General features: G+C 44.5%; 1 protein-coding gene across 3 annotated transcripts in view; it reads left to right on the forward strand.

Moving 5' to 3' along the window:
• Positions 1-27,892, forward strand: part of LOC146171557 (uncharacterized) — a 342,743-nt gene that overhangs the window by 260,059 nt on the left and 54,792 nt on the right. The window lies entirely within an intron of this gene.

Here is a 27,892-nt window from a genome sequence, read left to right on the forward strand (position 1 = left end):
TAAGTTGTAAACGTCTTTTGAGTGCGCACTGCAAGCAAAATGGTCAATCTGATCAAACATTTTGACTCCAGAATTTTTTTTTGCCCATAAAACTCAACTCTCTAAATGTATAGCGATGAAATATTATACCAAAAAGTGCTGCAATTTTTTTTTAACTCAGCCTTTTGCCATTTCATAATATATGGCAGTGGAATGATTTTATTGCACATGACTCCTAAGACACTCAAAAATGCAATAAAGCCAAATTTTTCAAAATGTGCCAGTAACAGTTTTTGAAACCGATTTCGGCAAATGATTGCCAGCATATATACGGGCAAATTTTAGCTTTACACCTCTAAAATTACTAAGCATTTAACAAAATTTAACAGCTTTATTGCACACAAAAGACATCTGCAAATATGCCAACATCTAAAATTTGTACACTTTCTTCTTACTTTATATCCAAGAGATGAGCTTGATTAACTATATTAACCTGTTTAAGATAAAGATCTGAAATAAGCATAAATAGGATGCAAGGCACAAGGCACAGCACAGAGAGAGAGAGAGAGCCCCGAACAGAGTGAGCGTGCTACGTACAAGAATTCAGTTCTCGTTGCTTGCCTTATCTGTGGCAATATTTACATGTACATTTCAGAATTAGTAGCATTTCATGCATAACAAAAACAGTTTTAATTACAAAACTGCACCCTTCCTTAGGGGAGCACTAAATTAATATAGCAAACTATTCAAACTTTTGCACTAGACGGACAGATTGCAATAATCTATTTGTCCCTCGCCCACTCTTCATGCAAAGTCACCATCTTCGGCGTCTCCAGACTCAATGATTAGACTGGCAGTGGCCTTGTTCATTCAAAAGTAAACTAAGAAGGCGATGGATTGCAATGCATATTGATGCATAATGAGGTTTAGAAACCACACATTTTTCAAACTTGCAAGCAGAAGCAAGTGTGTGAACAGGTAATGCAGTTTATTAAAATAAATTCAGAACAAAATTGTAGCGTTACTTTGCTACGTCGGAATTAATTTGAATCATAATACAGTAAAACCTCATTAATTCGGATCTCACGGGAGTGAAAAATATGTCCAAATTATCTGAATGTCGAATTATCCAATGAGCAACAAAAACCGCATGCGAGTTTTTTTTTATGCATACCTCTACCTCGTGAAGTCAGAAATGCTCGTCTGCTTTTTCGTGGAAAGCTGGGCAGTGAGGACCAGTTTGTGAGCATGGGACAACTTTCCAGGGCCAGCGTTTTGCCAGAAGCATGATAACAGAGGTCCTCTAAAACTGTGAGAGCATCCGCGACTTGTGTAGTGGTACGACGCACCGGGGGCTCATCATTATCGAGCGAGCCCTCTTCACCGAACGCCTCAGCTGCCACATCGAGGGCATCGCTGATTATCTCATCATCGCTTACATATTTACACGATTGTAAGTCAGTCCCTTTTTTAAAATTCGAAAATCTGAAGATGGGGGGTCAATTTACAATCGAAACCAAAGCATGACACTGATAACAAGAGCAAGACAATAACCATATCAGGCAGGCTATGACGAATTTGTTTCCTCTACGGCTTTAAGTGCAACATTCAGTTATTGTGCGTGCTTCTCTGGAAGAATTTTTTAACTTTTACTGCGCAGCACAAACTGCAGCTGCGGGAGTGTTGATGATTTAAGGAAGATCCGCTGTTCGAATTGCGGCGACGCTCCCTTTTTGCACGTCAGTCTCGTCGGGTCACATGACACGGAGGCACTTCCAAGGAATGCCGATGGTTGATGGAAAAGCCGACACCGATCATTCGTTGCGCATTCGCACTTTTAACTTTACGACCGGCTACATGCTTCGTCACGAACTTTTTAGCCCAAAAGGCACTCGCCGCTTATTCCGTGCAGTGTTCAAGGAGGCGGCTATCGTTTATGCCGAAAAACAACTGAACTGTGGGCCGCAAGTTTGAAGCTTCTAAAAGGGATACGCCGGAGTAGTGGTGGTAGTGAGGGCAGCGAGACAAAATTTTGAACTTTGATGCAAAGCAAAGAGGTTTCCAAGGGACACAGATGGTATGCTATCCAGAGCTTGGAGGCCAGGCTTGCCGCGTATATGGCCGAAATACGTGATTTGAAGTGTAGACGAGTTGTACAGCCAGGCAATATATTTTACGTTTTCGAGAGCATCCACCGCGTTATGTTTTATTTTTTTCCGGGACATGCGATTTGGGGGGGTCGACCTACAATTATGTAAATATGGTAACTGGCAGCGACAACAACTCCGTCATCAATGGAAGTGTAGTCGGCGAGATTCACTTCGGTGGGGAGCAGCTGCTGGCGCTGCAGGCTACAAGGTTGTGGCAGACATCACAAATCCACAGTGCCTGGCGGCGTGTGTGTCCACATGTGAGCCAGAATATGAATGGCACTCAGGAGCGTGATGACGCACGCCTGCTTCCGATCCATGCAAAGAAGCATATGCTCCAGCACTTGTTTATGATACTTTTTTTTACATATTGGATAACACCTTGATCCATAGGGTGAAGAGCGGCGGTAGTTTTTGGAGGCAGAAGCACGAGCCGGATAGTCAGCATAGCAGCAGAGTTGCGGATGGATAGATGATGGCTGTAGCGAAGCGTGCCATGCGCGCTCCTAGTGTGTGTGTGTGTGTAAAGCAGCGCCGCCATCCGTACGTTTTTGAAATAGTGGTTTCCGTCGTTTCCGGTTCTTACATGGTCCTTAGGGAATGATGGCCGTAGCGATGTGTGCTCCGAAAACTAATTTCCGCAACAGCCTCGGCCCGTCTGTAGTCCAAATTAACTGGTGCGCACGTAATTTAGCGCCAAATTAATAAGTTTGCTGCCATACACTTATGTACATTTTTGAAGCAGGCTGAATTATTTGAATTAACGAGGTTTTACTGTATGTGACTATTTAATTACATCAATTACACACAAGTAAACATATATCAAGTCAGAAAAATGTAGTCAAGTTGAATAAGGTGCTGACGTTTTTTAGAAAAAACAAATAAAATAAAATGCAAAGCAATCAAGATATCACAAGTAAATTTATACAATATAGGAAGATAACAATGAACCACATTTTTCTTTTGCGAAATCAGCTCCCCCTCAAAAATACGGGGACGCTTAAGCTCCGCCGTTAAGGGTATGAAGAGATAGCATTTCACATACAATGTTTTCTCACTATATAAATTTGTATACTTTTATACCTGATTTTCTTTTTCAAGTCTTTTATTATTTTTTTTTTAAATCTATCCGGTTTATTCTGGTTACAGAAACCGAAGCAAAGGCAAAAGGCTAGAAGCCTGACAAAGGCTTCTGCTCCGTACTCAGTTCAGCACGCAGAGATCACACTCGTATATATAACCACAATTGCAAGCAAAAATTACTTTCATTAAAATATAAAATGCAAACGTATATCTAATACATCAGGGATAATCTTGCATATGTGGACATAAAAACCTAGAGAATGCATGTGAAGAAAATTTATCTGACAAAAAAAAAACATACAAAAAAAAAACTTGCAAAGTGCATGACAGAATATAGATATCGGTTAGCAATATCAATGACAGTGAACACATTACATAATGACACAATGAAGATATAATACAGGCATATAACCATGTCGTCACGTTTTTGTGGAAACTAAGGATAAAACAAACAACATTAAAACACCATATAGGTGAACAAAGCACTGGGAAACAAGTCAGAGAAACTCAATATTTTCTCGTAGTGTTATATTCTTGAGCAGCTTTTTGGGAACTGACTTTTGAAAATCTAGCAGGTGTTTAGTGCGATTAAGCAAACAAGGAATTTGGTACTGTATGTGTTGCCTCTCATAATTTGTCCTCATTATGGGCATCTTCCTGCGATGTGTTCAAAAGCAATACTGTGCCGAGGAGATTGCAGTACTGTAAAGTACTACAATCTCCACTTTTCATTGTTGCAATCTGCACTTTTCATTGTTTCATGGTATCGCCTGATATTTCATCGCCGTACACCTTGTGCCGCCAATTTGGCAGAGCCTCGCTCATTAACTGCCATCAAAAATTGAAATGGCATCCACATCGTACATTGATTGTTGACACACATTGTCTAGAAGTCGCCAGCTGCAAACACACAACAAATATGGTTGGTTCGTTAAGTTTATGGGGTTTAACATCCTGAAGCGACTCAGACTATGAAACACCGTTGTGGAGAGCTCCGGAAATTTCCACCACCTGGGTTTCTTTAACGTGCCACTAGAAATAAATAACTAATAAATCTGTGCATAAAGCATTGTATGTACGTTTACGTTACCAATAAAAATAAAAAACGAAGAGGTGCGCGCTGACATCGATCCGCACACGAGCCCATACGCTTTCATGCACGAGTACTGAAGATAGATGTATCTGCTGCCAGCTGGCTAGATGTTTACCTTACTGTGAGGGTAGCTTTTGCAAAATTACGCAAGTAAAACGGATGCTGCATATTCCTGTGCTGGAAGGTAAACACATATACTGCGTTGGAAGGTACACATGTTGTGACCAGGCGCACCATGTTCACGTTGAGTATTTCCTACGCTTCTTTCACGTCTAAACGAAAATAATTTGAAACCAATGAACCAGCGTATCTAGCACAAGGTGCTCCTTGAGGCATGAATTTTTGCCTGTCGGTTCTGTGAAGCCACACTAATCACCAATGCAGATCACTTTTTTCGTTCAGGCACAGAAAACACACCTTTCCTAACCCAGGCCCGGTGCCGCACCCAAAAGCACAACATAATGTCTCACGTGTACACGGCGAGAAACAATTGACAAAAGAGGAACTCCAGCACTTCACAGTAACGTTCGCAGCATAAACAGAAACTTGAACTCTTTAAATTCTTTTATCGTCAGCAATGGGGAGTTTTTTGAAATCATAGCGACCACTGAAACGTGGCTCAGGAAACATGAACATATATCAATTCCCGGCTATGCAACAATGTCACGCCCACGGGACACGCAGTTTCGCGGTGGCGGTGTGGCATTATTCGTGACAGAAAGCCTTCACTACACTATCTTATCATCAGTCTCTTGTTGTTCACCCGAACTTGAAGCCTTATTTGTGAAACTTGAATGCGGACTTATAGTGGGCGTAGTCTACCGACCTCCGAATTCAAATCTTGCCGATTTTTTTGATAAACTGGAATCAATCTTGTCCTGTTTAACTAAAAGCTACAAAAACCGAGTTATTATCGTTGGTGACATGAATATTGATACTAGCTCCACGAGTGCCCCAGATTACACATACAAATCATACAACTTCCGCAACTTGATTGCTTCTCCGACACGCATAACCACCCTTTCGGCAACATCTATTGATCATGCACTGACAAATATTGACACCGGTGTACATGCTGGCGTCTACCAAGCACCAATTTCGGACCACTTGCCAATTTTCGTTAAGGTAGACACACCTACAAAAGTAAAAGGTATGAAACCAAGAAATACAACCAAGTTAAATTATGAATTATTCCGTAACAAATTGTTATTACTCAATACTGACTTAATATATCATGAAGATGTCAATATAGAGTTCTCTAACTTGATTAGCGCTCTGGTTGACCTTATAAATTGCAGCAGCCAAAGTGTAGCGTCTTCCCAGCGTCATAAACCAATTTGTCCCTGGATGACCGAAGAAATATTGAACATATTAAGAAGAAAGGACTATTGGTATCATAAATGGCTACATCATAAAGGCAACGAATATTATCTGTATCAGTACAAATGCGTGCGTAATAAATCTGTGTCCTTAATGAGAGCCCGAAAAAAAGAATATTTTACTAGCCGAATTCAAGGTTCTGCTGGAAATCCAAAAAAATGTGGGAAGTTATCAATGAGGTCACGCAAAACTTGAAAAGATATCCCACACTTCCCTCTAATATCACTGAAAAAACTGTTGATGAATTCAATACATTTTTCACAAGTGTCGGTCCAGATCTAGCTGCAAAGCTTCCTGATGCCAGTGCAGACAATAATCTTCCAGCGTCAGTTGTTAATTCTTTCGCTCTGCACGAAGTTGAAATCAATGAGGTGTTGTCTGTTGTCATGGAGTTGAAAACAAACAAGGCAGCAGGCTTGGACGGCATTCCTGCAAAGTTTATTAAGGAAAACATTGATATCTTAGCGCCCATACTATGCCGGCTGTTCAAATCATTCCCTGCTGAATTACACATACCCATCACCCTTAAAGGTAGCCCGAGTCACCCCTGTATTTAAAGATGGTGACCCTTCTGACCCCTCTAGTTACAGGCCTATTTCCGTACTTAGCGTTATTAATAACATATTTGAAAAAATTCTGTCCAAACGTATTCTCCTTTTTCTTGAGAAATACAATATTATCTGCCCCCAGCAACATGGATTTCGCCCAAAGCACTCTACTAGCTCAGCAGTCATTACACTCACCCAGGCAATTAACAGTGCATTAGATAACAATGAGCTGGCCGCTGTTATATTTCTGGACATAAGAAAAGCCTTCGACACAGTGAACCACGGCATCATGCTTAATAAATTAAGAATATATGGATTTCGTGATAGGGTGCTTGACTTTTTTTCTAGTTACCTTACTGATCGCAAACAAGTTGTCTCAATGAATAACCTAACATCAAATGTGCGGTGCTTATACACAGGAGTACCGCAAGGTTCAACTCTCGGTCCGTTACTTTTCTCACTTTACGTCAACGATTTTCCTCAGGTATTATCCTCAGCCAGTGCTCTCATGTATGCCGATGACACTGCCATTATCGTTACTGCTTGTCATACTGCCGAACTAGAAAGCATCGCAAACACAGAATTGAAAAAAATTGCAGACTGGTATCTCGCGAACAAATTAACATTGAACACTAAGAAAACTAAATACATACTGTTCCATTCACGGAAAAAATCACTGGACTCGAGTGATATTAGATTAACTATCAGTCAGACCCAGCTTGAACCAACCACTGTCTTTACGTACCTTGGAGTGACCCTAGATAACCATTTACATTGGCAACATCAGATTGACTCCATTTGCACGAAGATTGCATCGGGTTGCTATGCTCTTCATCAATTTCGCCAATATTTTGATGCCAATATTCTGAGAGTCCTTTACTTCACATTAGTACATACTCACCTGTCATACTGCATTGAGTCGTGGGGTTGGACGTACAATACTTACCTAGAACCCATTAGACGTTCACAAAAGCGAGCACTTAGAATAATCTCGTTTTCAGACTACTCTAGACCCAGCAAACCACTATTTATTAAACTACGCGTGCTGCCTTTTGACCTGCTTCGTCAGAAAAACACTGCTGAATGTATCCACAAAATAGTAAGTAACAACCTCCCCTTCGATATATCTATATTTAACATCCCGTCACGTACAACCCGAAGCCACACTTACGGAAATTTTAATTTACCCATAAAAAGAAACGTTTATGGTGAGCGTATGCTGCAGTTTACGGGCGTCAAAATCTGGAATTCTCTACCCTGTGACGTAAAGCTTGCCAAGAATTTTTCCATTGCAATAAAAGAATACTACCTTAAAATGAATGAAACACTTTGAGTCCATACTTGCATTTGCCTACTGTAACCTTACATTGTTCGCCTGGTATTACCCATGTAACCTCTACGTATACCTGTATTGTATCTGATGCGTTATTTCTCCGCGACATGTGACATTATGTATTGTTATAGTGTGGTGACATTATGCATTCATCTTTCTTTGCTTTATTTCTTGTATAAGTTCTACGCGCTTTTGTTTGATTTGTGAGGTTTTAGTTTATATTTTCTTCTCTTCATTGGTAGTTTTACGAATGTATAAGCGATAACTAACTTTGTTATGTTTATTGTAAAGTTACTACTTCTGATGTCTCTAACTTTGACGATTGGGTGCCTGCAACCTATGAACTTTTTCCATTGGACCCTTTACTAGCCGCTGGCTATGGGTTCAAGCAGTGTCTGCCTATTTTCCTGTAGCGCACCAAAAAACAATAAAAAAAAAAAAGACACGTATTCCATGCGCGCGCTTGGAAGGGATATGGCGACGTGAGGTCACGTGACGCGCATCAGCCAGTAGGCGAGCCGGCGGCGCGTGGAAAGCGAATGCGGTACTCTGAAATTTTCCAGTGATTCTACCTCGCAGGCGCTGACAGCACCACAGATGCCACAACGGCATTAGGAGTTGACAGCCAAAGAAATCCACGGCCTCCGAGATCACCCCGCGTGCCTGTTTGTGCGCACGGAGGTATCTCGGAGGCCATAAGAAATCGTTCGCATTTCACAATCGCTGACAGCGCTGCTTCAGCAGCGGCGGCAGCGGCGCGATCGAATGTTGCTTTTGCCTTTTTGGTTTTTGAGTCTTTCGCGATTTTTGGTTTTAGTGTTAGCAGCGGCGTTGCGGCGTGGCCGTTGTAGCGTTCGGCAAAGGCTGCGTCGGTCGTCGAGTCAAGTGTGGTGTGTGGGTGTGCGTAGTGCTGTGATGGCGGTGAACGTGAAAAAAAGAGCAGCACTGACGTTAAAGACCAAGCTCAAGATAAAATCAGGGCCTGCAAGGCAGTTTACAAGAGGAGACTGATTGACACTCTTCTTGTGAAGCTTCTTATGAAGCAGAGCTTGAAGATCGACTTGCTGGGAGCATTAAGGGGGGACACGGGTCTTTCAGACCAAAAAAAAAAATCGCAAAAAAATCAATTTAGAAAATGTGATTTGCGAAATCAGTAGCTCTTCATCTACCTATCTGCTAAGTTTTTCATCTCTAGGATAGGTATTTTAGTAACAATACCAATTTATATAATCGACGTCGCCCGAATTTGGGCCGAAAACAGCCCCCGAAACAACCATTTTCCACGAGGCGTAGCTCCCATTTTGTGCGCAGCACCGTAGTTATCTTGGTCTCATTCGAAAAAGCCGCCCTTCGTCTTCAAATTGCCGCCTCTGCTGTTTACATTTGCCCATTGTTCGCATAAAAAATAGCAAAAAAAAAATGTGGCATTTGCAATCCCATTGGCTTTTGGGGTGCACGTGACGATAAGGCGTCACCGCATTGGCGGAGCTGCCTGACGGCGTCTGCTCGGCGTGCCCCAGCCGCGGGGAGACGGCGGAGACGTGACACCGGCCACGCTTTTTTCCGTACCGCGAGGTGCATTCACGGCAAGAATTTGTGAAAAAAAGTGAAATAAATAGTTGATTAATCATCTCAAGTGATGCCCTGCCTCGGCTGTGCGCGCTCAGGCCGACGAAAGTCGTGTGCCGAACGATCGTGTGTACGAGCCTGAAGTAGGCCTAGAGTGTTCCCCAGCATGGGAGACTGCTACTGCCAGCGGTCGCACCCGCCGAGACAGTGATATCGCAGATGAGCAGAAAGATAAGCTCGAAACAGAAAACGCTTGAAATCGCGCCAACTCCAGCAACGAAACGGTAGTCGGATTGTTATCGTGATGACGACGGCAGCGCGGCGGACAGTCCGCTTGGCGAGGCTGAGTTCACGATCATCAGATCTAAACAGTTTGCCGAGATTGGCATTTAAAAAAGTGAACGTGAATAAGAAATCGGTGTCAGACTTATTCTCCAATGCGTAAACTGTAGGACACGTAGTCTTTGTAGAGCTTGCCGCGCGTTTGTGCCGATCTGACCTCGTTCATAGTCCTTAGTGAATACACTTGCTTCCCATGCAATGCAGAGCACTGGGAAGCAGCAAACAGCTCCAAATTACATTTCTTTTCTGCAATAAACATTCCTCACTGCAGTCTTGATGCGAAGACGTGGCAAAACGACGCCATGTTCAAGGGTTAAGTGAGTCGGCTCCGCTTACAGCTGCTAGGACACTATATGGTTGCTGCCGTAACGCTAGCTGAGTCTGCTTTATGCTGTGGTTTCTGTGCTATTTGTTTGCATTCAGAGCAAAAAATGACCGAATAATAGACGATTGACTTGTCCATGCTGCCTACATTCCAATTTTACTTCGTGAAGCGATACTGCACTGCCAAAACTTCTTCGAATGGTGACGTCAGCGTAGCTACAAACGGCAAAGCCTTTGTTGCACCTCCAGCGGATTCCTTAATACAGTGCTCAAATACGTGTCCATGAAAGTGCAAAACATACTGATACTGCTTCCTGGTGTAAAGCATGTCTGCGATGTCAGTACGCTGCGCGAGTCGCAGCAGTATGTTTTCGAGTCCAGCGCAGGCAAGGCTCAACTTGTTACTGTGCCCGGCACTTGGCCGTGATCGTTGTCGTTCCATATAGTATGGTGTAAGAATATGCGTACATATACGTAGGAGCTTAATATTGTTTCTTTTTTTTTAAATATAGGACTGATGCATAATAAACACTGCGCTCTTATGGGCCTTTACAATTCCCAGTACAGCCCGCGCACTCCTGTTCCATTTTCTGTCTGAATGTTTGACCGCTGATGTATCTCGTTAGCATGTAAAAACTCACATAGCAGTTCCCATATTCCATATGTTATTGGCTAAAACACACAACCTCGCGAATTTGCCAGCGAAACGTAACAGGTCAACGACGTGATTCCGTGCCCGCTGATCCTCCTCAGATATGTAGCACTTGTTGCCGTCGCATCGTGGTTCTATTTCGTAAAAATCAATATATTAACAGATACTGCTGTCTGCGAAGTCTCATCGCAGATGTCTGCCTTATACCCAGATGCAGTGTCAAGCTCATTGGTGGACATACATTCGAGCAGTGCTTTGAGCAATGCGCAGTGTTTGCAGCAGTCATTCTTTGCTGTGTACGTACAGCCATCACAATCGTCCGTGCATCATCCGAACATATGAGCACTTCCATGCAAACCGGGGAGCACACTAGCGTTTTTATGAGTAGCCTTTGGGTTGAAACAAGGCTTTATCGTGCATGTGCATGCTGCAAACATCTTGCATCGAAATTGTCGAGACTAGTACAAGACTGTCTAATGTTGAATGGCAGTTTTCTATTTAAAGCTGCCAAACATACTTTGAAAAGTCCGAACTTATGGGGAGTGCAGTCAGTTGACACCTGAAAGAACATAAATGTCAACAATGGAGCTGTAATGCAATATTTCTTTTGCCATATTGGAAAACAGCAAACATTATTTGCCAGCAGCAGTTCAGTGAAGTAGTAATGTAGCGAGCAATGGGCATACAGAAAATGTGATCCATGCATTTATAGGGCTGGGTAACAAATAAAGTTGGAAGACGTGTGCGCCCATTCTAATTTCTATTGCGATAACCGCAGTAGCAATTCCTCACTGCTAAGCGCGGTAAGGCTCGCTACAAACGATATTGCTCTATGGATAATGACAAATAGTTGACAGTTTCAACCCCTACCTCATTACAATGTCTTTATGGCGTGCCATGAAGGTTAAATGAAAAAAAACGGCATTATTCAGCTATATGAATAAGAGAATACAAAATTGCCGTGGTAAAAATTAAGGACTAACTTTTTGATGCACCTCACATACCTCGCAGAGAAACAAACCTCGCACTAATAAAAAAAATAATAAACGGCATGGTGACTGCCGTCACTGTAGCAACAACAATTGTGCAAACTTGCGGTAGACGAGAGCAGCAAAAGGTATAGGCGATTGCTGTCACGTATACTTAGCGTCTTACCTTTTGCAAGCCGTGTTCTGGAGACTCATCTCAGCAACTGAAGCCTGGACGTAGTCGACTATATTCCATTCATCAATGAATTAAATGCGTAAAGATGTTAGAATATCGCGCTGACATTTAAGAGAACAGTCTGGCGCCTTTGAAGTCCTGAAATGTGTTCTATCTGGATACTTGGATGCATACATGCGGGCAAAATCTGTTGACAGCTTGTATGCATGAAACCGTAAAAGCTGGGATGAAACAGACAAATTTAACACACTGTGGGCGATATATTTTGTCTGCCTTAGCACTGAGTAGGGATTTGCAATCTTCCAAAGCATGCTTGATAAGATACCATTTTAAAATTCGGGCGCGTCGTTGATCGAAAGTGTGCCTAGCGCAACAACCACGCGAGAGCAGATTGATACAAGCCTCAAGAAAAAAAAAAGCTCAAGGGATAGAACTTGGAGCTTCTTTTCTTCTATACCCTTATTTTAGTTTTGCATACAACAAGGGACATAACAGTATGTCAGCATTATCGGCCTCAACGAGCATTAACGATGCCGGCCAAGCGACCCCTTACTACGCCGCTTGCCGCTCCTCAATTCAGATACCCTCAAACATGGTGGCGGCCGATAGATGGGAGCAATTCTGAATAAGGTCTATTGCACTTGCAAATAACACAGAGCATGTTGGCTAGCTATACAGCAACAAGGTTTTAAGGTTTTCCTTGGAAGGACAAGGCTACGTAAGAAGGCGTCTGCCGCGGGAGGCGACGAGAGCGTGCGGTATTTTACCGGTTGCCGCGCTGTTGCGAACCAGAAGATGGGCTGTCGTGCACGATGAGTCTTCCCGTGTGCTCCACATACTCCGTGCCAGCATTTGCTGGGACAGGCAGCGGGAGATGACCGCACGTGTTACCGACTGGATATAGAAGCTCCATGCCGTCTTCTCGCGGTAATCCGCGTAGACGCCTTGGTGGCGCACCCATCGCTGGTACTCATTCCCCCAAGGGGAGGTAATTACCCCTTCCCCCAGCCAGTGCTGCCCCGACGCTCGCTAGGGTGATGGTGATTGGCCAAGGTGAAGGGGGAGGCAACTGATTTTCTACTCCCCTCCCCTTCTTCAAGTGTTCACCTAATGGTTATTAAGAGCTGCTCCTTGAATGCCATCCGCGAGGTACACGTGGGGCTTGCAGCACAGGCAACGCACCACTGCCATCCGATGAGCAGCAAGGTGAAGGGGCCCCCGCTGTCCATCGGCAGGTCCCAGAAGCCAGCGTGACGGGAGGGTGTGGTTCCCACTGACACGTCTTTGTTGGCAGGCAGGGTGTTGGCTTCCTCTCCCATTAAGCCGGACTGGTTCTATGAGACACCGTAGCTTCAGGGACTCGCGGACGCAGGGCAGCAGGCAGCAACGTACAGGCCCAGGCGGCTTCACTTGATCTCTGCATATGCCTCCGGATCTCCAAGAGGTTGAACAAATTGAGCAAAATGACCATTTGGTAAAATGTGGTCCAATGCGAGTGCCAATTTTATCTAGCACAGCACCGAGTTGAGTTCACCAGAACAAAGCTGGCTTGCTTCAGTCGAACGCGCATCCGTGGTTTTTCCGGCCTGATATGGTTCCGTAAAATTTCCGATTCGCCTTCTCAGCGCAAAAATACCAACTTCATTCGAACTAAGTTAGCTTTCTCTAGTTAGGTGAGATGTTTCGGCTACAGCAAGGTCCATCACCTATCACCTTCGTATTACGACATAGAGTACATGATACAAATACCTTGGTGTCATTTTTACTCACAATATCAAAGCGCATCGATTACATCACTGCTAAAGCTCGTTGGTTACTCAAAGCGCACAGCAAGAGCAGCTCCTAATGAAGCCAAACTGCTGATGTATAAAACTTTATTCCGGCCTGTCACAACGCAGCCAGAGTGCGTCGTGGAGAAAGCAGAGGGAGGAAAATAGCGCACGCCGGTCAAATGAGAACGGAAAGGCAGAACGGGCTGGACTCACGAAAGGCGCTGCGAGGACGCAAGGAGAAGGGGTGCTTGAGCTTGAGAGGGTACTGTAGCTTGTCCCACAAACGGCGTCGCACTTCCCAGAATGACGGGAGTTTGGCTCTCCGGGAGTGCGGAAGCTCGGGTTTGGGGTTTTTCGGCCGAAACGCGTGTTGTCTTTCAGAGACGCTCTGTGCGTGAGGCGACGATAGAAATGGCCAGCACTGTGCATCTCTGTATGTTTTCTTTTTGGCATAGCTAGCCAGGGCGGTGAGCAGCTTCACTTGTGTGTGATGATGTTTTTTGTTGTTCTTTTCTATATGAAGTGTTTAATTCAGGAGAAAGTGGCGGGAAAATTGTTCATTGGTTGTGGTGTTGCAAGGGGGTTGTCTTCGGCTAAAGATCGGGATGCGGGAATGAGAGAGCGGGGCTTTTGCTGGACGGCAGCCGTGCGGGCCAGTCATGCGTGACTGGTGGTGGCCCGGGGCGGTAGGGACAACGTGGATGAAGCAGAGAGGAGTTCGTGGCGGTGGCCGATAGTAGGCTCGGCGTCGTGTAATCTGAACGTAATGAAAAGTGTGTTAGTTCTGCTTATTTTATTTTGAGTTAATAAATGTTTAGTCAGTATTGGAAAAGCATCAGACGGTGGTCACTCATTTGATGGACGACGTGGGCTCAACTCTGCAGCCGTCTGTCACAAAGCAAGTCCCCCAGGGTCCAGCAAGAGGCCCTCCTCTCGCATCCATCACCATCAACTGAGAGGGAAGCCTTTCCGCTGACTTAACAATCAGTCGAAGTGGAGGGCGTTCGTTTTGTTTGCATTTAACTCTGCCTGTTCCTGAAGATTCGTTAAATGTCTGGAACCCATACAAAGCCGTTAAATTGATAAAATCAAATGTGTACAACAGAAAGCTGTAAGATTTACTTGTTGCTGCAACGACTTCCATTTTTCACCCGTACCTGCAATGTCTTCTCTAAAACAAAGTCCGCTCTCATCCTGCCGTAAAACCAAGTCCCTCAAACGTTTTCAGTCTATAGTCCATTCTTCCAATTGCCTTTCAGAGCATATATTGTTTGCCGAACCATATGCAACCATGAGCCATCATAATCTTAATATAGGACCTTTTTTTTTTTTTTTGCCCGTACCAATGCCTTCAAATAGTTTCTTTCCTCACATTGTGGAGAGTTGGAATTCCTTGCATGGAAACATTCGTTCATCAACAATTTCTGAATCTGCGTCGGCAATTGAGTCGCAGCATCAGAAGGTATCATGTGTTATGATAACATCCTTTGTTGTTGTTATATGTATTTGATGCGTTGGATTGTATGAAAATACTCGCTCCTGCTATAGCCCTGAATTGGGCTGCAGTATTTTCAAATAAATAAAAATGTAAAACAAGCAAAACACATTTGCTCATTGTGTGCCACGGTTAGACTGTCCTCCGATGTGCGACAGGCAGCCCCCAAAAAGAGCCTTAAGCCTAGTCCCTTAGGACTAAGGACATTGTCTAGAACACAACGCCACGAGGATGTGCATCTCTGCCAAGGAACCCAGGGTGGCCCCACTGGCTCGCTGCGATCCAAAAGCAACTTATGAGCGAACGACGCCTACCGCGTCCAGCGGTATCGGAGCACCACAGTGCTTTTCAGCAATCATCAATACCAGTCAGCAGATTGCGGCACCCAGATCCCAGGGCCAAAGAGACAGAAAAAAGATTATTTACAAAGAAAAATAGGGTCACCATCCAGGCTGAGGCACTCACTCGCTTCTGGTTTGCTGTTCTCCGTGGACGGTTGTCTTGCACTCCATGTGCGGACCTCCTGGCTGCACTGCACCTCTCAAAGGTCTAGGCACACAAAAAAAAAGAAAATGCTCCACACACATAAAGAAAAAATACATGCACGACCATTTGTTCTCGCTGCTACTCTGATGTTGGGTCAGGCCTAACGCAAGTCTCGGCAGGCACTCCTCACTAATGTTAGTAGACTAGGTTAGTTTTCAAACTGCGGCGGGATGCGCGGCACCGCACCACGTGGGCGAGTCAGTGGCGCTGGAGTCGCACCAGGCTCTAGCTGCAGGAAGCCATGGAGGCTCCCAATGACGAGCAACGCAGTCAACGGACTCTTGTAGTCATCGTGACCGCGACGTTCTGGCGAGAATGGCAGTTGTCGCTTTTGTGTGATGATTTTGTGGTTTTCGTGGAATAATATAACGCACAGTGTAGCCATGCCGACATGCTGCGTGACTGACTGCACGAGTGGCTATCGAACGGACAAGAGCAGAGCTCAGACCAACATTCATTTTCGCTCAAGCGCGAAGCGCTTCTCGTTGCATGGAACAGTGCTATTCCACGTGCAGACAACCTTTCAACCAAGTCGAGAGTGTGCAATCGTCACTTTCACGATAAGGAAATTCTGAAAACTTGCGTTCCTGTAATCGAACGCAAATCTGTTGAAATTGCCCGAGAACAAGAGAGCCTTGCCAAAAATGCCATCCCGAAAGTTTTTTGTAATGCGTCGAGGTATTTAAACAAGCCACGAGAAGGAAGGCGCAGGGAAAGATGGGAAAACTCTAGAGGGGCGTTCAAAGCCCATGAAGAAAATTGCGGTGACTGCGTGAACTAATCAGCCATGCATTTCGGAGCCTCAAAGCATTGATATATTTGTGATAAAACAAAGCGAGCGGCGACTATTGCCCTTCAGCAATAGCACGGTGAAATGCGTAAAAAAAATATAAGAGGTAAGAGGTGAATGCTGGATCTCTCATTGCTGTTTTTTTTTTGTTTTTGCTGTCGCCCTGTCTTTTTGCTCTAGTTTAAGTTATAAGCTCTATCAACTCATCCAGCAAGGCATTTTATTGGTGTATGATTCAAAACCTGTATCTGTACATGATAAATATTTGTGCGAAATTCCCAGTAAGCTAGAGCTCATCACACTCTTTTAATAGCGGTAGGCGACTGTGAACTTGCCAAAATATGTTGAACCCCTTTATAAGGGACATGCACTGGGGAGCACTTTTTGTCTCTTATATGAGAGGTCCCTTATAAGCAGGGTACCACGTTTACACTTTTTAACAAGACCTCATTTCGGTGCAGGCATCTTGCGGCTAAAATGCGCAAAAGAGAACGATACATCATGTCGCAAAAGCGTTACTATAGCTTTCATTTACATATTGCATTTGCTTGGTGAACCACCACACTGACTACACCTTGCAACTTTCTTACATTTATTTACTGCTGAAATAGTTGTAAATCGTCTGCTTCATGGCTGCATTGATGCTGTTCAACACAGCCTCTCCAAGCTTGAAAATCAGGCCAAGAGCCTCATGGCCAATGTGCAAACTATGTTAGCAGTGATTGCAAAGTGCGATTATGATGTGACTTGGCACTGCAACTAGCGATTCGCAACTAAGTTATGTGTCTGGTAGCACTACAAGAATTCAATTTAAAAAAAAGCCACGAAATCGTAAAATTAACTAGCTTACCACCAGGGTTTTAGAAGCAGCCAAAGCTATAAAACATCACCAGCAGCAATATCCCTCACAAATTTATGCTTGTTTGACAAAGGGTAACAGTGGCTGTGAGTAACAAGTCTGTCTGCGACTGTCGCTATTGAGATGAAAAATAAATGAAAAGCAAACGAGGCATTTCTGAGTGGAGTTGAAACTGGTTGAACAGCAAACAGAGCAGTTATTTGCCCTCACCAGAGCAGAACCACTTGTGTTTTTATGTCATTTGTTTTGATCTTGGCTTAGCTGTGTCTCGCATTCTAGACACAATGACTTGATTATGTCCGCGCCATCAGCTGAGCACTTTCTTTGCATTTACTAGATAGATTTGTCACTCATACTGAAATGAAACATAATAGACAATTTTTGCTATATTCTTCAGACTAGTGGACATACCTATGATAATTCGTGATAGGAAGCTCTACAAATTGGAGAACCCAACGCGCACTCCCAATGCTCGCATATGCAGTCGCACTTGTGCTCTTCGTGGCAACCCTTAAGAGCTTCTCTATGTTGCATTCCCACTGCAGGGGCTTCTTTCAGTCAATTCACAGCTGACTGACCTGTTGTTTGTTGTCTGAAGTTGTAATTAATAATAACGGCACAGGTGTGTGTCTTTTATTTTCACCGTAGCAGCTACTGAACCTTGCGATGGATGGTGCCGCATATATCATTAAAATGTCTGTTATAAGCAAGACCAAGCCTTAAAGGGGTCGTGAAACGAAAATGTAGCAGCCCAGTTGCAATTTTCCTTGCTTCAGTAAACATTAGGTATGCCTATTCCAAAATATCTCGTCGAAATGTTGCTTCTGCATTTAATAATACCATTCTGAAATCAAAGCATTTTTGCGTTCCTGAAGCGACCATGCGACCCTGTAGGCCGGAATTAGAAGTACTCGCCTACGTCATGTTTAGCCGTTTGGAAACGCAGATATAATCATTATTTCCCATACAATAATAGTTTGCTGTTAAAGTTAGCAAATAAAAATATATTATATCAATTATTCGCTCACGCAAACGCATTTCTTCAACAATACTGTCACGTGACGCGCGGTCGGCGGCGGCGGCGGCGGAGCAGGACGGGTGGTAAAGCTCACTTTACGGGTGGTGTCTGCTTCTCGCTGCGCTCTGGAACAGAGCGAGAGGTGACGCTCAAGTTCAGATTTTCGGTAACGACGGCTATACCTCGCTCCGCCGGGTACTCCAAATGACAATGGTTCCAATCTAATTTGTTGTTGTTATTTTCTTTTTCTTTTTTTGTGAACATTCGTGATGGAGCACAACGTCTTGAGCAGTCTCATACCACCGGTACAACTTGGTTGTGCGGCCGCTGCTGTAATTTTTTATTATTATTATTATTCTTGGCGTCATTAAAGATACGATCTAAATACGGTTCCAGGTCAAAGAAATCGACAAGTGTGTTCAATCCGAGTGGTGGGTGGAGTGTTTCAGGAGCGGGCGCCGCGGCGCGTACTCGTATATTAGTTGCTCGCCTCCGCGCTGCATCACTGAGAATAGCGTGTCGAGCTTCGCTTCCTTTATTTCGGCCGGATGACCTGAACTATGGCACTACACGGAAAGCCGGAAACCGAAAAAAAAAAAAGGTTGCTACAATGTACTTGGGTGGCCCTTTCACCCTACGCGTTGTCGCAGCTTTGCTCCCCCACCTTCCCGACGCCTCTCTCGTAACCTTTCTCAAAAAAAAAAAAAAAGAGGAAGCATACTTCCTACAACGTCTACAGTGCTCAGACTTCGCCTATTTTTCCTGTCACCGTTAGGTTCTGGGTTTAGGCGTGTTGTGCGGGTTTGAGTGCTCGCTATGCCAACCGTGTACGTCGCGATCGATTGCAGCACGGCTTCTCCGAGTGGAAGTAACGTTCGCTTTCACAAGTTTTGGCACACCGATTGGGTTCATGTGTTCGTACTACTTTCTACTGGAAGTCCTAAATGAACCTCGGCGTCATTCGAAGCCTCGGCATGGACCGGAAACGAAGAAAGCTCACCTCAAACGATGCGTCGTACCGACGCAAAACCGCTGGCCCAGTGCATTGGCAAAAAAAAGTGTAGGTCGCGTGATAAAGGCAGTAAACGTAGTTGCGATTTGTAGCCTTACAGATATGCTTATTTGAGAACTACTCGACTCGCAGAAGCCACCAGTTCTATTTGATTGTTTCCTGCCAGATTGCCTTCATAGCAGTAATGTGCGCATTTTGGATTTTTTTTTTATTTTGAACGATATCGTGAGGCCAGCACAACAGGTGTCCCTACCAGCATATCGTACCACCCAGAACAGGCCCCTTGGTTCCACTTCGATCACGTTCTTTCCACAGCACTCATCTAGTCCCATAGAACCTGATGAAGACTCCAAAGAGGAGGATCATGTTGAGCAGAGCTCAGAATCCTTCACATCATTTAAAAGACATTTCTAGGGTAAAAATTGTTCACCTCAAAAGCTCATACGCCCCATGTCCTTGCATTACGATGGTGTGATTACCAGATCAACCATCCAGGAGAAATGCATTCACGCAAGTGTTATTGATTGGAAAGGCGGATAGATTGGCTTGAAAGTTTAATATCTGACCTGCTACAGAAAGAGAACAAAGAGAGTCATGACTTGATTAAAATATATACAGGAATAGTAACTTGCACCACAGTCACGAGTCAAGTCCTGTGTCATGCAAGAAGCAGCAGAAAGCACCCCGCAGGGGGCATCTGCTAAAGCAGATGTTTGCGTGTACTGTGCGACACCACGGACCCCGAGCACCCACGCTTAGCCGTGCGTGGCATCGCCGTGTCTGGGGAAAAGGGGATCCTGGTGGTTGAGCCGATGCCGAGTGTTTGGACCTTTAAGGCCCCTCGGCGGAGGCAACACACCACTTTGGCCCACGCTTCCCACAGACGGCACCTTCGGGCTGACCCACCCGGGGGAAATCGGCAGTCGCCTTTTCCTATCCTCCCCTTCATCTTTCACGTTCCTATCTTCTATCCTACAACTCTCCTGTCCTCTACTCTCTTCCGGTTTTTCCTTACTTCCAGGTGGCGAGGGTTAACCTTGTGTGGCTGACTACCCTGAGTTACGCCATATTAGGTTATAGTTACGGTGTACAGCTGACGTGGACAGGACTTGCCTGCCAATTCCTGCCCCGTCCCCTCGTTGGGCTCCATGGTGGGTGGCTGGCGCCGCGGCCGAACATCATACATTATTTATGGCTTCTTCCTCCAAACAAACTGATCGCCTTTCCAAGAAAAGGCGGACCGATGTATCAGCCCAGTTCTTTTCAGCAAAGCATGACACTTTCCCTAAATATCATGTGATCCACAGTGAAAGCCCTGCCAAACAAGCTCGGCTAATATCCCCCTTTGCAGTATCTAGGTCTCTCACAACCATACTAGGCCCAGGATACAAAGTTAGTAAACTGGCTAGCGGGGATCTCCTGCTTGAGCTGCAAAGCAAACTCCAGTACAGCAACCTTCAGCAACTTACAACATTTGGGGATATCCCAATAACGGTCAGTGCTCACAGATCCTTGAACACAGTCCAAGGCGTGATATCAGAGAATGACTTCCTGTCACTCACCGAAGAAGAACTTCTTGAAGGTCTTTCTGAGCAAAATGTGATCGGTGTACACAGGATCAAAATCCGGAAGAACAACCAAGAAATACCAACAAAGCACATAGTTCTGACTTTCAACTCCAGCAAACTCCCTGAATCCATTGAAGTCGGTTACATCAAAGTAGACATCCGGCCCTACATTCCAAACCCTAGACGTTGTTTCAACTGCCAAAGATTCGGTCATGGCTCCCAGAGCTGCCGTGGCCGACAAACATGTGCAAAATGTGCCTCAAATGAACACAAATCTGACGAGTGTGAAGCTGCGCCACACTGCGCAAACTGTGCAGGTGAACACGCCGCGTACTCACGGTCATGTCCTTCTTGGAAGAAGGAGAAGGACATCATTACCATAAAAGTCAAGGAAAACATAACGTTTAAAGAGGCACGACAGCGATATCTTGTTAAACAGGGCACTTTTTTGTTCACAGCCAAACCGAACTATTCCAATGTGGTGGAGCATGGGGGCAGCACACCACAACAGGATTTGGTCTCCGCCGAGGGTAAGCCTCAGGCAGGGCCATTCTTGCCCCAGGCAGAAGCAGCGAAAGCTGCCCTGCCATCGCAGAAACAGGGCACACTGGCCCCAGAGCCAACAGCCCAAAAGGCTTCTCCCCCAGAAGGGAAGCCTGCAACCAACACTCCTAACTCTCCCCAAACGTCCAAAGCCCCTGAGGCAATGGACACAACCCCTTCCTCGTCCACGCTGCAGCGGCGGCATAACTCTCTAGAAAGAAAACGGAGAGAAAAACCTCGTATAACAGGACCAGAAAAACCTGAAACCTAAATTCAGGTACATTCCAAAAAAAAAAAAAATGGCGTTCCTCATACACTGGAACTGCCGAGGTCTCATAAACAACTACAACGATATAAAAGACATTTTACATTCATTTTCTCCTGTAGCCCTTTGCCTACAGGAAACTAACTTAGGACCACACCAAAACATTTTAAAAGGACACAACGTTTTTCGCTGCGACCGAAAAGAAGCAAATAGGTTATCTGGAGGTGTCGCTATTGTAGTGCAGAATGGAGTAGCAACACGTGAAATTAGCCTCAAAACCAAGTTCGAAGCTGTTGCTGTCTCTATCATTCATTATAAAACAATAACTATATGCTCACTGTATCTCCAACCGCACCTAACTGTAACCCTTCATGATCTGGAAGAGCTTTTAGAACAACTGCCAGAACCATATCTGGTTGTTGGAGATTTTAATGCGCACTCCACTTTTTGGAGAAGCGATCAGACAGACACTAGAGGTCGTATATTAGAGTATTCTATATTATACAATGATGTCTGCCTGCTAAATACAGGAAAGCATACATACTGCTCCCCAAGCACGGGGAAAATGAGCATTTTAGATTTATCATTTAGCTCCCCATCAATTTTTACTGATTTTAAATGGGACGTCTTTGACAATCCTCTAGGAAGTGATCATTTGCCTGTCATTATCAGCCTAACACCCTCACCCTCCATCACTCTAAACAAACCCAAGCGGTGGAAGCTGCACCTTGCGAACTGGGCTCTATTCCAGTCTGAAGCCAGCCTGGAAAAGGTCTTTTCCGAAAAACTCAGTGTTGACGAGATAAATGAAAAATTTACGGCCTGCATCATTGACGCAGCACTTGTAGCTATACCACAGTCTTCAGGAGTGGTACTGAAAAATCGCAAAGTCTGGTATTCTCAGGAGTGCAGAGATGCAAAGAAGAAACAAAACAAAGCTTGGGGAACCTTTCGCAGGTACCCTACAAACGAAAACCTCGTAAAATTCAAACAGGCGAAAGCTAGGGCACGGTACATCCGCCGAAACGCTGAGAAGGCTTCTTGGCAAAAATACATATCATCAATAAATAGCTCAATCACATAAAAAAAAATGTGGGAGCTTGTTCACAAACTGGATGGCAACTTCTCCCCGTACACAGTCCCCTTTCTAACATCTCCTGGCACCCAAACAAACTTACAGGAACAGGCAGATATTCTAGGCGATCATTTTTCTGCAATTTCAAGCTCACTACACTACCCAAAATCTTTTATAACATACAAAAACAAGGCCGAAAAACAAAAACTGCCAACAAGTGGAAGTACTAATGAAACATATAACAAGTTAATAACACTACAAGAAATAAACACTGTTCTATCTGCCGGCAAGAAGACTGCACCTGGCCCAGATCAAATTCACTATCAGATGCTAGCACATCTTTCTACACCTGCATTAGAAGCACTTCTGAAATTTTTCAACAAAGTATGGGTATCCGGGAGTATTCCTGAGGCCTGGAAAAAAGCTATTATTGTGCCTTTCCTGAAACCAGGAAAGCCACCAACGGCCCCCAGCAGTTATAGACCCATAGCTCTCACAAGTTGCCTAGCAAAGTCTTTTGAAAGTGTTCTTAATACCAGATTAGCCTTTGTCCTTCATTCCCAAGAACTTCTAGACATACACCAATGTGGGTTCAAAACAGCATGTTCTACCACGGACCATCTAGTCCGCCTTGAAAACACTGTTCGTGAAGCATTTATTCACAAACAGCACTGCCTTGCCGTCTTCTTTGATATGGAAAAGGCGTATGATACTACATGGAGGTTTGGCATCCTCCGTGACCTAGCATATTTAGGCATACGTGGTAGGATGTTAAACTGTCTAAAGGACTTCTTGTCAAATCGCTCATTCCGTGTGCGTTTGGGCTCAACTTTTTCAAAGAACTTTGTACAGGAGAATGGCGTACCACAGGGATGCGTCTTAAGCACAACTCTCTTTATAGTAAAAATGAATTCCATAAGCACAGTTATCCCGAAATCCGTAATGTATTCAGCTTATGTTGACGATCTACAGATTGCATACACATCCTCTAACGTATCTACATGTGAGAGACAGGTGCAGTTGACCATAAATAAACTAGCAGCATGGGCAGACACAAACGGATTTCAGTTTTCTCCTCAAAAAACAGTGGCTCTCCTATTCTCTCTCAAACGAGGCTTACAAACAGATCCTACACTACACCTGAACAAAACGAAATTACCGGTGAAAAACGAACACAAATTTCTAGGCGTAACTTTTGACAAAAAACTCACCTTTCTTCCTCATATAAATGTCCTGAAGAAAAAGGCTTCCAAATCTCTAAACATACTAAAAGTTCTTTCCCGTAAACACTGGGGCGCTGACAGGACATGCCTTAAACACATTTACAGATCTGTCGTACGCTCCACCTTAGACTATGGCTGCATAGTGTATGGGTCAGCTAGACCATCATATTTAAAAAAACTAGACCCGGTACATAACACAGGACTTCGACTCTCATGTGGAGCATACCGAACTTCTCCTATATCCAGTCTGCTTGTGGAAACAAATGAACCTCCTCTTGAAATCAGAAGAACTTCACTTACATGTGCCTATATATTTAAAATCAGATCTCTGCCAAAGCATATCTGCTATTCTCTAGTAACTAAATGCCCTTCTAGAACACTATTCACCAACAAACCCAATGCAGTGAGACCACTGCTCCTAAGATTTGAGCAAATGTGTCAAGAGGTTGAGCTACCGGATTGTTTACCTAGCATTGCCAAAAGACCTAACCCTCTGCCTCCTTGGTACCTGGTCCCTGAAGTTTGCGACCTCTCTCTTACACAGTTCCAAAAAACAATAACCCCACAAGAGCACTTCATACAAGAATTCCTTCAGCTGAAAGAAAAATACAGTAACTTCACAGACTTTTACACGGATGGCTCGAAAACAGATCATTATGTCGGAAGCGCAGTTGTTCAAGGCGAATGGGAGGAAATAATGAGACTTCCACAGTGCGCGTCCATCTTTACTGCTGAATGCTATGCTGTCTCTGTTGCCATAGAGAAAATAATGAAAGGAAACCTCAGGAGAAGTATTATTTACACAGATTCCCTAAGTGTAGTCACAGCCCTTCACACAAGAAATGCAGTTATACCAATACTTGGAAACATCATACACAGCATAGCAACACTTACAGATGAAGGACGAAGCATAAAAATTTGCTGGGTACCCAGTCATGTAGGAATCCGAGGTAATGAAAAAGCAGATATGTGCGCTGCCAAAGCTCGAGACAAGAAAATAAAACAAGTGCAGATACCATCTCAAGACTGCATGAAATTGGTACAGAGTAGACTGATACAAAAATGGCAGTCCACTTGGAACACTGAAACAAATAACAAGCTACACCTCATAAAGCCTGTAATAGAAGAGTGGAAATCGAGCACCCATCTTGAACGTTCCAAAGAAGTGGCTCTATGCCGTCTTCGCATAGGACACACACATTTAACACATAGTTTCATTTTAACTAAACAGGATAAGCCCCTGTGTGATTCATGCGGACACGAGCTAACAGTCATCCACATTTTAATCTCATGCAGACAACTTGAACAACTGAGGAAAAAACATTTTACACAGTTTTACAAACAACACATTCCTCTTCATCCAGCTTTGCTTTTAGGTGAAAATGCGCTTGTTGATTTGCCCTGTGTTTTCAGGTTTTTAATAGAAGCAAACGTCCTAAACAGAATGTAAGATTAAATTACATAAATACAACACTCTTAACCATGAAATTGGCGCATGATAGCCTAAGTTGCTTATGCGCCACTAAACCCAACACAACACAACACAGCAGAAAGCCTGCACTGCCTGTAGAGCTTTCCATTTCTGGCCAACCGGCCAATAAGTCCTCTGAGAGAGGCCTGTTGCCAAAACACTTCAAAGAAGTAACTCGAGTTATTGTTTTGCACGCATATACTGGGACACACCACTAGTACACACTCCAGAGTCTCCGTAATGTCACATGTGGAACATTCTGGGCAGTCCGCCTGTCCAATTAAGTATAAATATTTGTGTGTGAAACCACATTTAGATGCAGTCTATGGAGAAAGCATGCATAATGGCATATAATTGGCAAGTGGGTATGGATCCACTAAAGCACTACCTTGTGGCCTTGAGCACAAGTAGATATAAGGAACTCCCCCGCAGGGGGCACCTGTTAAAGCAGGTGTTTGTGTGTTTTGTGCGACACCACGGACCCCGAGCACCCACGCTTAGCCGTGCGTGGCATCGTCGTGTCTGGGGAAAAGGGGATCCTGGTGGTTGAGCCGATGCCGAGTGTTTGGACCTTTAAGGCCCCTCGGCGGAGGCAACACACCACTTTGGCCCACGCTTCCCATAGACGGCACCTCCGGGCTGACCCACCCGGGGGAAATCGGCAGTCGCCTTTTCCTGTTCTCCCCTCCATCTTTCACTTTCCTATTTTCTTTCTTAGAACTGTCCTGTCCTCTCTTACCTTCTTCATTTCTTCCTACTTCCAGGCGGCGAGGGTTAACCTTGTGTGGCTAGCTACCCTGAGTTACGCCATATTGGGTTATAGTTGCGGTGTACAGCTGGCGTGGGCAGGAATAGACAATTTCTGTCCCGTCCCCTCGTTGGGCTCCATGGTGGGTGGCTGGCACTGCAGCCGAAAAATACACTTTTTATGGCATCTAAACACCTTAACCCCGATCGTCCTCCTTCTAAAAGGGGGCGCACCGAGACCACCATGTTCTTCTCAAAGAACATAAACAACTTTCCTCGTTTCCACGTGGTCCACAGTGACCACGAGGAAATCACTGCACGACTTGTGTCCCCATTTGTTGTTTCTCGAACGTTGACTGAGGCCATTGGCCAGGGCTATAAGATAAAGAAACTTGGAAACGGTGACCTGCTACTAGAATTAATATACAACCATCAGTATCAGAAGCTAAGTGCAGTCGAATCATTTGGAGAAATACCGGTACAGATTAGCCCGCACCGATCACTAAACACTGCCCGAGGAGTCATCTCTGATGATGACCTTAGGTACGTCAGTGAACAAGAACTTCTTGAAGGCCTGAAGGAACAAAATGTCACAGATGTTTACCGGATAAAGATCAGACGAGATAACAAAGAGATAGAAACAAAGCACATTGTACTCACCTTTGCTGCAAGCACTCTCCCAGAATCTGTCGAAGTAGGCTACACAAAGATAAAACTGAGGCCCTACATCCCCAACCCACGCCGCTGCTTCAAATGTCAGAAATATGGCCATGGAGCAGACACATGTGCTGCTGAAGCCCGCGACAAGCAAATAAAGAGCATAAGCATACCTTACAAAGACTGTACGAAACTTGTACATCTCAAATTAAAAGAAAAATGGCAGTCTGCCTGGGACAGTGAAGTGGGAAATAAACTACACTTAGTAAAGCCCATTTTGGGAGAATGGATGTCGTGCCGGCATAAGGAGCGTTTTATAGAAGTGATCCTATGCCGTCTCCGCATTGGACACACGCACCTGACACACAATTTTTTGTTGAAAAAAGAAGAGAAACCACGATGCGAAAAATGCGGAGAGGAACTAACTATTAACCACATTTTTTTCACATGCGCAAGTCTTGAAAGGATAAGAAAAAAATTTTTTGCAAAGTTTTACAAAGAATACATTCCTTTTCACCCTAAACTGATTTTAGATGATGATGGACTTGTTGATTTATCTTGTGTTTTTAGTTTCATAAGGGAAGCAAATGTTTTACACAAACTGTAGGAAAAAATGAAACATACGTCACTAAGAGAAACTGAAACCTTGTGCTAAGCACATCATGGTGTTGGCAGCTTAAGCGCCATTGGATCTAAAACAACCCAAGCTTTTAAAAGGAGATTTTTAAACAAATTAGTTTTTAACACACTCATTTTCCCATTTCTTGCAAAACAAAACTTTCACCTTGCTCGTGGCGCATGATAGCCTTAGTTGCTTATGCGCCAAAAAACCCAACACAACACAACACAACAAATCTTCCTCAAAAGCCACAATACTCCGTTGTGACGCAGCAGGGCGCGGCATCACAGCGGTCGTTGGCACCTGCCCAGGAAGCACACAGTTCTTCCAGGGCAGCGCCACCTGCGCCCTCGGTGGAGTCAGCTAGCGCTACTCCACCACCACCCGCAAGGCTGGCTGCGCGGACCCCCAGGTCAGCCGGCCCAAAGGCCTCGACCCATGAGTCGAGGCCAAAAAATGACAATCCTGTGCTTTCTGCACAGTCGTCCACCGCATCTGAAGATGCGATGGACACAACTTCTTCACCCCAGCTGCCTAGGCGGCAAAGCTCACTGGAGCGAAAAAGAAAGGGAAAAGTCCCAATAACAGGTCCCAAGGACCTACAAACCTAAATTT

This window comes from Amblyomma maculatum, unplaced genomic scaffold (assembly GCF_055883805.1).
Source record: "Amblyomma maculatum isolate TAMU_Amacu unplaced genomic scaffold, ASM5588380v1 scaffold_19, whole genome shotgun sequence".
NCBI classification, from domain to species: Eukaryota; Metazoa; Arthropoda; class Arachnida; order Ixodida; family Ixodidae; genus Amblyomma; species Amblyomma maculatum.